The sequence below is a fragment of the Panthera leo genome, chromosome C2, assembly GCF_018350215.1.
Source record: "Panthera leo isolate Ple1 chromosome C2, P.leo_Ple1_pat1.1, whole genome shotgun sequence".
In the NCBI taxonomy this organism is placed as follows: domain Eukaryota; kingdom Metazoa; phylum Chordata; class Mammalia; order Carnivora; family Felidae; genus Panthera; species Panthera leo.
In genome coordinates this window covers 28,128,016-28,141,819 of record NC_056687.1, presented here as the reverse complement: position 1 = coordinate 28,141,819, position 13,804 = coordinate 28,128,016, and the positions used below count along the sequence as shown (strand labels likewise).

The 13,804-nt window shown below is 38.1% G+C and overlaps 1 long non-coding RNA gene across 1 annotated transcript in view; it reads left to right on the top strand.

Moving 5' to 3' along the window:
• Positions 1–13,804, top strand: part of LOC122230061 — a 44,287-nt gene that overhangs the window by 17,583 nt on the left and 12,900 nt on the right. The window contains exon 2 of the long non-coding RNA XR_006207264.1: positions 10,919–11,210. This is a non-coding gene — a long non-coding RNA (uncharacterized LOC122230061). The remainder of the gene's footprint in view (positions 1–10,918; positions 11,211–13,804) is intronic.

Sequence of the window (13,804 nt, the reverse complement as noted above, 5' to 3'; positions counted from 1 at the left end):
GAGTCTGACAGTGATGGCTGAAGAAAGATTGAGCTCACTTGGGCAGCCTGATAAACGTTTCTGGTAGATAGAATAACAAAGGGAAAAAAAACCAGACAATAGGAATTTGTTACAGATTGTGAAAAGTACCTAAAAAATTAGAAAGGACACAGGCTATGGAACAGTGGCATAGGTAAACGAGAAGAGGAATATGTAAAACAATAGTCGAGAGAAGTTCACAGCTTGGTTTCTAAATAAAATTTATCCATTGAGATGAGAATGTAGCAGCAGTATTGTCTTCCCTATATATAGTTACTTAGAGGTATCTACTGCCTATGGGTAAAAACAAATAATTTGTTATTTCCCTCTTCTGGTTTATAAACTATAATTGCCTCCCTTGGGATTGTAACTGTGTGTGTACAAAAATTTGCACTAAATATATTGCAGAAGGGCTACCCAGAACCTAGTAAAGAGAGCCCAGTGTTGGCCTCAATTGAAGCCATACACTCTTAAACACCTCATAGTTGGCAGATCAAATATCAGAGAATGTGGTTTAAACTTTGAATACCCAAAATCTTTTTTTTAGCAAATGGGATTGATTATATGTTGTATCTATCTATCTATCTGTCTATCTATCTATCATAGATACATATTTTTAACAATTTTTTAAGTTTATTTATTTACTTTGAGAGAGGGGGGAGAGAGAGAGAAAAAGGTGCATAAGTGGGAGAGGAACAGAGAGGGAGAGAAAGAGAGAGAATCCCAAGGAGGTTCCACGCTATCAGCACAAAGCCCAACGTGGGGCTCCATCTCAAAACCTGAGCCGAAATCAAGTTGGATGCTTAACTGATTGAGCCACTCAGGCACCCCTTAGATATATCTTTTTATAGAGGTGCAGCTAGGGATGTCTCTAACAAATGCAAACTGTTCCCCAAATCCAGATACAAAGGCAGTCACTTAGCCATTCTTCCTTCATTTCCAATTAATTACTGTAGGACCCACATGCCTTCTTAACTGGAGGTCTGGTACTTTTCTCTTGAGGTCTCTCTGCTTTCTTCTACCTACCAACTCCCTACCCAGTCCAAAGAGGGGCAACTCCAGGTACTGTTAATTAGAGAGAGAAATGGAAGGGATTGGTGCTTTGCTGCTGCATCTGCTGCTACTTCTCATGGTTGAAGACCACCCTACACATTTAGAGCAGTGGTTGCTAGACCAGAAGGCTGCAGCCATTCTACCTCTTCACTTCTAAGTTTGGTCAAAGGTGGTTTAGAGCCCCAACAATTCCAGTTTTTAAAATATTTTTTTTCAACATTTATTTATTTTGAGAGAGAGAAAGAGAGAGAGAGAGCAGGGGAGGGGCAGAGAGAGAGGGAGACACGGAACCTGAAGCAGGCTCCAGGCTCTGAGCTGTCAGCACAGAGCCCAGTACAGGGCTTGAACTTGTGAACCATGAACCATGAGATCATGACCTGAGCAGAAGTCGGACACTTAACAGACTGAGCCATGCAGGTGCCCCATCAGCAATCCGAGTTTTTAAAGGCAAACTAGTTCTGAGGGAGTGAGGCAGGGCAGATCAATCCTTATGTGAACTAACTCCTGAGCCTTGCATTCTTGTCGCCCCAATCCCTATTTCTCTTCATACTTACCCAAGGAGGAGTAACTGATCTTGACTGGACCCTTTTAGATTTATCTCATGCCCACATTTCTCAGGAGGAGCAATCCTCAGTGATTTAGCCAAGGTGATATATCCTTCTAACGGAGGTCCCCAAGTAATTTCAAGGTGCCATATCTAAATCAGGCTGATTTCTGTGACTCCAAGGTGATTTTTCATCCTGGCTTAAATTATGAAGGCTTTGGCACTTCTGTCTCTAAAAAAAAGGATAAACACAATTTTTTTTTTTTTTTTTCCTGATTGGTCACTGCTGGGTAGAGCAACCCTGTACATATGTAGCTTCTGCTTTCAAAATTATAAATAGATATATCAGGGTACAAACCACTATCTTTAGATGCCTTGAAACCTCAGGGCTTCACAATTCTCTGTAAAGCAGAACTTTGTACTCATAAGGACCCTTTTTGGAGGTAAATGACAGAAATCTAACATCTCACAGAGGAAAAAAGTGAATTTGTTAATTTAGCTAACTTAAAATTCCAAGTAGGCCTAAGGGGTGTGATTAAGGTTCTTTTTCTTTACCTCAGATTTGTATGAATTGCTTTTTCTTCCAGTGTTGACCTAAAGTTTCTCACCATGTGGCAGGAAAGGTTGTCAAACCCCTACCCTTACAGGATATGATCCAAAAGGAAGAGAATAGCCTTACTCCCAATTCCCATATGCTGAGTTGGCTCTGCTTGAGTCACGCATGCACCCTGTAAATCATTGTGAATAGGGGAATGAAGTTCCATGATTAGCTAAGTTCGATTATGATTTTCCTTTGGGTGGAGACAAGTCCTGATTGGCAGTGTGGGACCACCACAGGAAACACGGAAAGAGAAGAAATACTTCCCCAATGAAAGAAGAAAAGCTGGGTTTACGAAACGGACTGGGGGTGGATGTTGCACTGGGTCTCCTTAAGCCTTTTTGTTAGTGGCTGACTTTGCAAGGTTCTACTGGGGGCCGTAGTCCTGTATGGAGCTTTATCAGGTATGCAGGTGAACTGGGTCAGTCCACAGGTTTGACTGGGTCTTTGGAGCTTAACTGCAGACTCATTTGATAAAATGTGCTGTCACAGATGCAGATTGGAATATCAAGAAGAGCTTTATTGATTTTGTGCCAGAGCATAGGATCTGAAAAGTCATTTGTTCTGCAATCTTTTCAAAGGACAGGGGCCAGGTAATATGATCTTCTTCTACTGTGGTATTGCTGGAAAGTGGTCTGGACTTCTGTTCTTGTTCCATTTTCTGCTAATTTGTAATTGTGACTGAGGGCAATTTATGTCACCTCTTTGGAACTTGGTTCTTATGTGTTAAGTGCGGTGGTCACATAGTTTGATCTCCAACCAATGTTTTTGATCTTTCAGCTCTGAATTTCCAAAGTATTAACTTTGTTTCATTAGTTTCCATCTTAGACATAGGCTGGAAAAGATGAGACCATGGTAAGAGGCTAGCAAAAGTCATTGTACTAGATAATTTCTAAAGGATGTCTAAAAGATAATTATAAGACAGATGGCCATCTTTTATTTGTTTTAATTTCTCTAAAAAGGATAACAACTCTAAATGCATTCTTTGCTTTTGACTTAAAAAAAACACTCATTTATTCTAAGGGATATTTAAGAAGTGCTTTATAGAAGTCCAATGAAGCAATTTCAAAAGTAAATTAGACAGGTACCTGGGTGGCTCAGTTGGTTAAGCATCTGACTCTTGATTTCAGTTCAGGTCATAATCTCACGGTGGAGTTCAAGCCCCATCTCAGGCTCCATGCTTTTTGTGGAGCCTGCTTAGGATTCTCTCTCCCTCTCTCTTTGCCCCTTCCCCATGTGCATGCAGGGTCTCTCTCTCTCTCTGTCTCTCTCAAAAAAAACAAAAACAAAAACAAAAACAAAAACAAAAAAACCCAAAAAAGTAAATTAGAAAAAGAGACAAGAGTTATAACAAGCCAATGCAATGAGCAGAACTTGTTTTGACCTGGCTTGGAAAAAATAGCTGTAAAATATCTGTCTTGCACAATTGCAGAAAATTTGAATTCAGCTTAACTATTAGATGATATTAAGGAATTATAATTACTCTAATTTTCCTAAATGTGATAATATCAAGATTTAGGAGAATCTTTGGGAGAAAGTTTTGTGAGAAATTGGAAAATTGTTCTTATTTTTTCCGTGATATCTACTCAAATATTTAGCATTAATGTGGCAAAATATTAACCTTTTTGATGAAGGTTCTATGGCTATTTCATATACCAATCTCTCAGCTTTTCTGTAAGCTTGCAAATTAAAACAAACAAACAAACAAAAAAACCCTAATTGGAGACAATGGATTATCCTTTAATGTTTCAAGCTGTGTTCACCTTACATTTTTATTTCAAATACAGTTCAAGTTTTTACTTTTCCCAGTTGAAACAGCACTTAAACCTTTTTAAGTTAGCTAAAATACGGCACCAGGATTTTCATCTTTAGCAGTGTGAGTGATAAGGTAGCAAAGTGGCAGCTTATTTTCTATGAATTAGGCCTTAAATAGAATCCTTAATAGTTAACACATCCCTACATACACATAAACACCTGAATCCTTATAACTTTTGCTAATTGTATCTATGAGGCAAACAATATAGTGGTGATGCATTCAGACTCTGAATCCAGTTGCCTGGGTTTGGGATGCTGTTTGTCTTACCACTAATCACCTGAATGACCTTGGGTCAGTTACTTCACACCCTGTGCGTCAGTCTCCCCAGCTGTAAAAATGGGCCAAATGTTATCATTCATATAATGGGATCTTTTTCAGCATTAGGTATACAACATACTTAACACAGTTTCTCGCACTTAATAAAGTGTTAATGATTATGTACTTTGCCATAGGAAAGACAAAAAGGTCAATGTCAATATTTAAGGAAAAAAATGCTTTTGCATTTCAGGCGATAAACTTTGTTCAAGAGATATGTCCTGCCCTATCTCAGTGAATAGCACTGAGATAGGTTTTTAAAAACAGAAAGGGCAGCATAGCACTGTGGCATCTCTTCCATTTTAGTAATTTCCGTACCAAGTGGTTTAGTTAAGGTTTTCCCCAAGTGCTAGAAAACTAGTATCTGAGAAAATAAATTTCTCAAGGGTCTCTAAAAATAACTACATTTTCCCAACAACTTCAGGCTGGAAATATATTTGATAGATGCTTCATGGTACTTGGCAGACATACTAAGACGATGGTGTGGTTGTTATTACAAAATATCCTGCAATCGTTTATAACCAAGTAAGACTCCATCATTAGCTTATATACCTATTGTAAGTGCTTATTAAAAATCAAGGACTTGATCTCCTTGTAATATGTTTTCCATTATCTATGACCTTGGAAAACATTGCCCAAGAATATGAACAAAGAGGGGCACTTGGGTGGCTCAGTTGGCTAAGCATCTGACTTCAGCTCAGGTCATGATCTCAGAGTTCATGAGTTCGAGCCCTGCATCAGGCTGTCTGCTGTCAGTACAGAGCCTGCCTCTGTCCCCCTCCCTTTCTGCCCCTCCCCTGCTTGTTCTGTCTCTCTTTCTCTCCAAATAAGTAAATAAATAAACTTTAAAAAAAAATTAAAAAACAGAATATGAACAAGGAAATTATTTTCAATGGAGATACCCAAATATTCTTTTTCTTACTAGACCTTATTATGAAAATTCAATACTATTCAAATTTATTTAATGAAACTTTAGAGAAACTGCCAATGACTTGGGTTTCACGTCTGTGATAAATTTTTATGACATGTGTGTTTTACCCAAAGTAATTCTTTCCTCTGGAAGGTTAGGTCATGGGCGACTTCTTTATGGAGACTTCCCAGAGGCCTTAGAGTCCTCTGCCATGCCAAACACAACTCTTTGCCCATCACAAAAGCCATTTAAAATAATCTGTATAATTAAATCTGTTGTATTGCCGGAATCCATGTAAAGAAATTCTTTATCGCCTTGGAGCCACGGCAAGAAGCTAACATCTAAACTTCTTAATTCAACATAAATCAGGGAAATCTTTTCCTCTCAGGGAGCTGTTGGTATTCCTTTGGAAACAAGGTCATTTCGGTTCAGGTCCTGTCACTCCCTTTGCAAACAGTCCTACTGCAGGGAGACACATAATAGAAGCTGTTCAGGAAGGCCCAGTCAGATTCAAGGCTCCTTTGGCCCCAGGGACTCAACCCAGGTTGAGGTGGAAGTGATCACTTTTTAATGTGGTGTCACTCAGCTTTGCTCCGGGCAAGATAGATGCCTTGATTCCATCTTCAAAACTGTCAACTTGAACATCAACATGCATATCAGAGCTTCCTTGTAAGTGAAAATCACTTTGATAATATGATTAATAAGTCTTCGCCATTTCCAACTGGCAGTATCATTTTCTTCTCCTCATTTTTAAGTCTTTAATGTTTGGCCCAAGCTTTAGCACTAAGAAGAGTACCCAGACCTTGAAAGTATCTAGCCAGCACTGCATGCAGAGCAGTAGAAGGATGCAGGGTGCCTCCAAATTATTGGGTATTTTGCCCTCTCTTTTCCAGCTCCTTATGGTATTCACTTTGAAACATTACTCTACTGTATCTACATATTTACCAAAAAGAACCCGCATCTGGGGGAACTTGGGTGGCTTAGTTGGTTAAGCGTCCAACTTCAGCTGAGGTCATGATCTCACAGTTAGTGAGTACAAGCCCTGCATCGGGCTCTGTGCTGACAGCTCAGAGCCTGGATCCTGCTTCAGATTCTGTCTCTCTGTCTCTCTGCCCCTCCCCCACTTGATTTTGTTTATCCCTCTCTCAAAAATAAATAAACATTAAAAAAAAATTTTTTAAATCCCCATCTGTAGACTTTATATGCTTATAAATAATAATAATTATTGTTATTATTATTATCAGATTATAAATTTGTGCCACATCCTCAATTTCTTTAGGCTCATTTGTTCTTACTAAATGTGTTTCTAATTGCCTTTGACGATATCCTTCAATTCTGGCCCCACCTGGCCGCCAAACGAATTTGCAAACTTCATGAAAATGTAAAGCAGCCAGGGTTCCAGGTCAGCCCTCACATGTGGTTCTCTGTCCCTGTGAGTTCGCATTTTCTCAAGTCTTTGGCTAGCAGTCTAGGAGCCCAAAAAGGAATGTGACGTCTTACTACACTCTCCAGTGGTGAGGCAGGCAAATTTGGACACAGCAGCTGTCTGCTCCTGAAGACAGTTGGAAGTAACCACGTCTGATAAGATCAGCTATCAGAGGCAGGGCAGCACTGCTGTGTGTAAACAGGATGCTATCTCTGAGACTCGAGACAGTGACAGGAGCAGCTCTGGTTCAACCTGCCCCCAAAATGGCAGCGAAGACGCTTCACACCCAGTCGTGCCTAAGTAGAATGAGAACCACAGATTTTAGGACTGCAGAGCCCCTTGGAGATCGTGTCACAACACTCTTGTTTTACAGATGAAGCAACAACAACAAAAGCCTAAGACCAGGGGAGATACGGAGACCAGTGATATTTATAATTGTCACATATGCATGGATGGATATATAACTAAGTCCTTTAGGGAACATATCATTCTTTTGTGCGTAAGCTAGTATGTTTGTGGCCTTCCAAAGAGGTAACTCTGCACATCAACAAATTTCAACAAAGCTACGATTTAGCTTTAGACATAAGAGTAAATATTTGGATCCACCCTCAATCCAAATATACCCCTACCATGAATGACATCACCAGTTCTGTGGTTATTCCATGCTAGCCTTTGTCTGGGATCAGGCACTAAAACTACAAAGCTGAAAGGCACAAGGATCTAAAGATGTTCACAGTCCAGTGTGGGAAACAGGTATAGAAGTAAATAATTAAGGGACATTCAACGGGAGATTTATGTAAAGTGTGATATTAGCATCTGAAAAAGGAACCATAGAGCACGTGAGGAGAAAATCAATGAAGGCAGTGCAGAAAAAATCATATTTAAATCTCTATAGTAACATTTGAATCCTGGAGAAGGGAGTAAGAAAGATGAAGTGAGGGTACAGAAGAGATGGTGCAGAGAGAAAATTTCAGACAAGAAGTAAGAGTGTTTGCATTTAATGTGAGCCAGCGTCAGAGTCATCTTAGCAAAATGATGCAGAATGTATTCGTTTTCTCTCTCGGATTCTTCTATTTTGTCATGAAAATTTGCATAAACAAACTCTGTTATAAGGGTCTGTTTTGGAGCAATACGCGTGAACTTCATGACTGCATTTTCCTTCATTGTAGAGACCTTTATTTTTTATCTCTTGGTGTGTGTTTGTGTTCTGTTTGATTGAGGTTGTCAGAAACCCTAGAATGGACAAGAAGCATTGTGGGTTAGAAGTGACCAAAGAATGACTGATGTTAACTCTTAAACTAGAGAAGACATTGGGAAATCGAAGGATCATAAAAATAACCCAGAGAGAAAGACTGTTGCTGTGACTTCAGACTAAAAGTAAACAAACAAAACATTCACCAAAAAATAAAAAAGGAAGGACTAAAGCACAGACTTTCAAAGTTCAAGTTTTTAGAAGTCAGGAACACACAAATTAAGGCAGTAAGATAATTGTTTACCTACAAATTGACTGGGCTTTAAGGAACAAGAGGATAAAGGGAAATAGGTACTTCCTTTTATTTCTGAGGGAATAAAAATTGGTAAAATTTGTATGAATATCCTAGAAGATAATTCTTTCTTTTCTTTTTTCTTTCTTTCTTTTTTCTTTCTTTCTTTCTTTCTCTCTCTACACACACACACACACGTAAATATTATATTTACGTATAATTTAAAACAAAATATGTATTATCTGAATATGTACATTTTGCTAAATTACTTTTAAATTTATGAATCCATAGACTCTCATCCCAAGAAGGTAATATGTATGCATCTTGACTATGATATAAAAATGCTTATGGTAGAGATGTTTATTTAAGCCAAAATATGGAATAAATCTAAATATTTAATAATAAGATACACTTCAAATATCTAGATATGTTCATATAATGGAATACTATATAGTCAATAAGAATTATGTTCTTCTGGAAGCCATAAAGATTAAAATAGTAGACTTAAAATACTTAGAACAGTGCCTGGTTCCTAATAAATATTCGTTCAAAGTTAACCTTTTCATCATCAACATCATCATCATCATCATCATCATCAGTATATCTTAAGACATAGGGAGATGTTCCTACATGTAAAATGAAAAAAAATTATAAAACAGTATTAAATTATTATATCAACTCAAAAATATTTATACATATGTGTGTATGCATGTATGTATGTGTGTCTGTGTGTGTATATATATATATATATATATATATATATATTCAGCAAAAAGATGAACAGTGTATTAGTTTTCTAGAGCTGCCGATAACAAAGCTCCACGGACCAGGTGGCTTCAACAACGTAAGTTTGTTGTCTTACAGTTCTGGAGACTATAGGTCCAAAATTAATGTGTCAGCAAGACTGGTTCCTTGTGAGGGCTGGGAGGGAAGGATCTGTTCTAGGCCTGTCTCACTGGTTTGTAGGCAGTGTTTTTTATCTATATCTCTCCACATTGCCTTCCTCCTATGTGCAGTAGGTCTGTGACCAAATTTCTCCTTTTTGAAGTCTTGTTGGATTAGGACCCAATCTAATACCCTCACTTTAACTTGACTGTGTCTGTAAAGACTACCTCAAAGAAGGGAACATTCTCAGGTACTGGGGGTTAGGACCTCAACATTTGAATTTTGGGAGGACACAACTCAACTTAGAATGTATGTATATTAGTAATTTTGGAACTATGGATGACATTTATTTTACTCTTTTTGCTTATCTGTTATTTTCTACGATGGACTATTACCACTAATAACAATTTTAAATGTTATTTTGTAAAAGTCCATGCTTCAGAAACCTACACACCTTGTTTAAACATAAAATGAAAATACTTTTAATTCCTCGCATAGTTGTCTGTTTAAATATCACCTCTATTTCTACTGTTTAAGACTAAGCCTAGGACTTCTAAAAGAATATTTAACGTTCTCTCAGCAAAGGGAAAGTTTGAAGATTGAAACTCTGGATAGTCAGATTGTATGTGCTATGTATACTGCCTGGACTATAGAGTCCAAGATTATTATTTCCCTTGGAGTTCTTGTTTCATTGTGAATTCCTACACTGCACTGACTTAGGATAAAGTAGAATTATTATGTAGCTTTTGACTACTGTCTTTGGAGGAATGCTTATTCCTTTGCCTGTTTCAGAGCTTGTCAAATCTAAAGCTGGTATCGTACATATTTCTTGAGTGGTGCATTGCTATTCAGTAGGAATCCTGAGTATTGAAAAAGTTAGAGCAAATGTAAAACCTGTTTTATACAATAAATGGGCTTCTGAGCAATCATTATTATAGAAATCAGATTAGACTTAAATGCAATAGAGTAAACTGTACATTTGTAAAATAAAGAATAAATCTGTAAGCAATAAAGTGATAATTGATTCATTTATATATATGTTTAAACTTTGTTGCTGAATTGGACTTTTTTGAAGCCAAGGATGTGCCTTGCTTGCGGTCATAAAATGGGTGGAATTAAGACACGCTTTGCGAAGATGAAAAGTTTCTATAAGAAGACCTCACACAAAAATTGTCTTGAAATCTATCATTTGAAAGTGCTAGTCCTTTTCTTTAAGCTTCATAGCTCATTTATGGGTTGGGTATTCTGCAAAATTAATTCATTGCCCATAGTTAATATATATCCTCGACATACTGTCTGGTGGCTTATATGGCTAATGCTTTAGCTGTCATAATTATTGATCCAATTTCATAAAATAAGTCAGATACAAAAAAAAAATCAGGTTCTTTACTAAGATACCTGGTGAGGCTATAGAATTAAAAAAAAAATTACTGAAGCCTGTTTGGTGGCTAATACCTTGCAGAGTGAGAAAATTACTCATTATGTTAAGTAATGTCTTCTATCAGCATGTAAATAACTTGAGTGATTGCTTGGAAAGAAAACTACTCCAAAGAGAAAATTAATGTATCTGATTTGTTTATTTATTCATCTAATTTAGGGCCAAAAGATTTTTGGACTGATACTAGATATGAAAATGTGTCACTGAAATTTATTGGAGCTCAGAGCTCCAACCTTCCCTATAAATATAGATTTAAATAGTCGCATGCTTGGTTATCTCTGATAAGTTAAATCAGATAAGATATTTAATATATAATTCTCCCTTGTATATTAGAAGACAGTCTTCCCCGTCTCTCTGTTTCTGTTAGTTGTAGCTTGGATGGGAAATTAAAAGTTAATTTTGTCTTTGTCCTTCTGTCTTTTTCTTATCAGCAATGCCTGGGAGGCATGGTAAAGTATGCTGAGAGTGACCTTCAGTTTCCTCATATCATCTTGACACAAATGAGCCAGGCACTTGTAATTTTCATTATTCGCCACAAGAAGAGGAGCTTCTTTCAGTAGGAAATATACAACATCCAAAAATACAGAGGTATTTTATGTATCTCATGAGTGATTACTTAAAGAAGGTTGAAGGGTTGGAGAATCAATGGAGAAGGTGACGAGTGAAGGAGAGAAAATTATAGCCAAACTGCCACCATGCAGAGGGTGACGTGATTTACCCAAGGTGAGTAGCAGAACTTCTCTTTAGGGGCACAGTCAGAACTGGAACCCAAAGATCCTGGCTTCTGGTGCAGAATACCTTCTCCAATTCCATCCTGCCTGAGTGGACAGAAAAGCAAATGAACTTCCTTTGTCAAATGGGGCAAGATAACTGTTTTTGGTGCTGCGTCTCCACATGTCAGCATGTCATGTTGTTTCTTTACCTCTGCCCTATTCATATTTTTGTTTCTCTTGACTGAAGTCAAAAGGCACTGCTTGTAAGGACACAAAGTGGCCCCATGTCAACTTTCCCCCTGTAAATTATTTTTATGAGCATACCAACCAAGGGCATATCTAGAACACATGATCGCTTTTGGCATCTAACCCACCCTTCTCTCCCCCCATCCTCCTACCACCATTTTATGGGTAAAAAACACTTTTTCTCATCATTCTTCTCAAACAGGATCCTTGAAACTACTGTAATGTATAATGTTAATATATCAACTACCAAAGGAAAAAAAAAAAGTAACCTGATGAAAGTAGGCATCTGGGAGTTCAGGCTTCTGAAATCGACTCCCATTTCTTGGGATATGGAACACGTGACTTCAGGCTATTCCTGCATCACTTTTCACTCCCCAGTAAAAAGCTGATTTTAGAAGGATGTCCTGTTCAAAAGTTGCTACACTAAGAATGTTAGAACTACAAGTTTTCTGCATCTATGGCTGAATAGATAGGTGGAGTTGCTAATGACTTTCTTGCATGTTCGATGAAAAATGCTGTGTAAAGATCAACCTGGATTTTCTGTGTGACCCCTACGTGTTCAATAAACACAGTGCAGGGCATCTGAATTCAGCAAAGGACACTGAGCTGTAGTCTGTGCCCTTGGGATTCTTCTTTATAAACATGCCAGAGCAGAGATAGTGACCTCATGCTTCCCAGGGAACATCTTCACTGGGTTGTCCTGAAGTCACCTCAAACTCAACACGTCCAAAATAGAACACAGTCCTTCTCACACATTCATGGTCACATCATGGGGTCACATCATTCCTCCGTTTGCTAGGACCAGAAGTCCCACTTTCGTGCCAATGACCAATTGTTTCTGGGTCTGCCCTGTCTCTTATATCTATACCTTCCATTTCTCTCCCAACATCACTAGCTTGGTGCGGGCTGGAATTACCTCTTGCTTTGACTTTTGTAATGACCTCACAGATGGTCTCTGCAAATGCAGATTCTCCCTCACCAGCCCACCTTCTGTGTTGCTAACAGGATAGCCTCCTAAAACACTCAAATGTTAGCCACCTTCCCCAAAACTTTCATGGGCTCTTTGCTGCCTACAGAATAAATTCCAACATTCTCAGTCTTGCAGACAAAGCCCTTTTGTAATTGGGGCCCACCATGCCTTTTACAGGCTCATCTGAGACTAGATCACTAATGAAATAAAACAATTTCCTTCAAAAACGTGCTATGTTCTTCAGCCCCTAAGTCTCTTCTCAAACTATCCCCCTAAAAGAATTCTCTTCCCATTTGAACTACCTTTTAAGATCTACCAAACTTTTATATCCTTATTAGGAAGATTGGGTAAGTGTCAACCCAAGATAGAATCCTAGCAGTTGCCCCTTCAAATATACAATCAAATCATAAAACATGTAATGATGAGAAAATATGATGTGGGAATTGTTGGCTGGATATCAATAGGCAAGATTCCATTACACTGTGGCATGTTCGGAGGACAAAAATCACACTGGAAAACATGACCCACGCATCAGTTGTACTACTGAGAAAACTACATATATATATTATGTATATATTACTGTAATCGGGGATGAAAGTTAAGGAAGGTGAGAAGGCAGATGTAAATGATGAGTGGAAGGTCTTCAGTGGTCTTTGTTTCACAATTAACCTAAGGTGGGGGGGGGGGTTGAAAACAGTTTTATTCCAACACTCACAATTCCTATACTTCCATTGTATAGGAAGATGAGATTTAGAGAGTAAATTAAATTTTCTTGCACTTCATTTGTTTCTTTCAAATGTATTTACCAAAGCACATTTTAAGGGAGGGGTGGGAAATGTCAGTTACACAAGAGAATCTATCCTCTGCCCGACTGAAGAAATTGTTCAAATGAAGTGCATTCTTTCATAAGCACTTCTTCCTAATGTAGCCAGGGTCAGTAAGGGCTTAGGTTATTAGTTATGTAATCCCTGGTTCCTCAAACTGCAGTTTTGATTTGAACACATGGTTTCAATTAGTTACTTCAGTTTTTGCCTCTAGATGTATTTCATTTTTAGGATCAAGAGAGGCTCAGACAATCACAGCATTTTAGAGCCACTCCTAATTTCACAAATATACACCTGACCCCCAAGAGGTAACTTTACCACAGACACAGCTCTCAGCTCAGTTCTCTTTCCATAACATCACTTGTAGGTTGAATTATGTTCCCCAAAAAGATTTGTTGAAGTCCTCAGCCCTGGCATCTGTGAATGTGATCTTATTTGGAAAAGTCTTTGTAGACATGATGAAGACGTAAGTTAAAGTGAGGTCCTATGAAGCAGGTGGACCTTTAATCCAATATGACTGAGGTCATGACAAGAAGAAGAAAAGAAGAGTGCCTGGGTGGATTA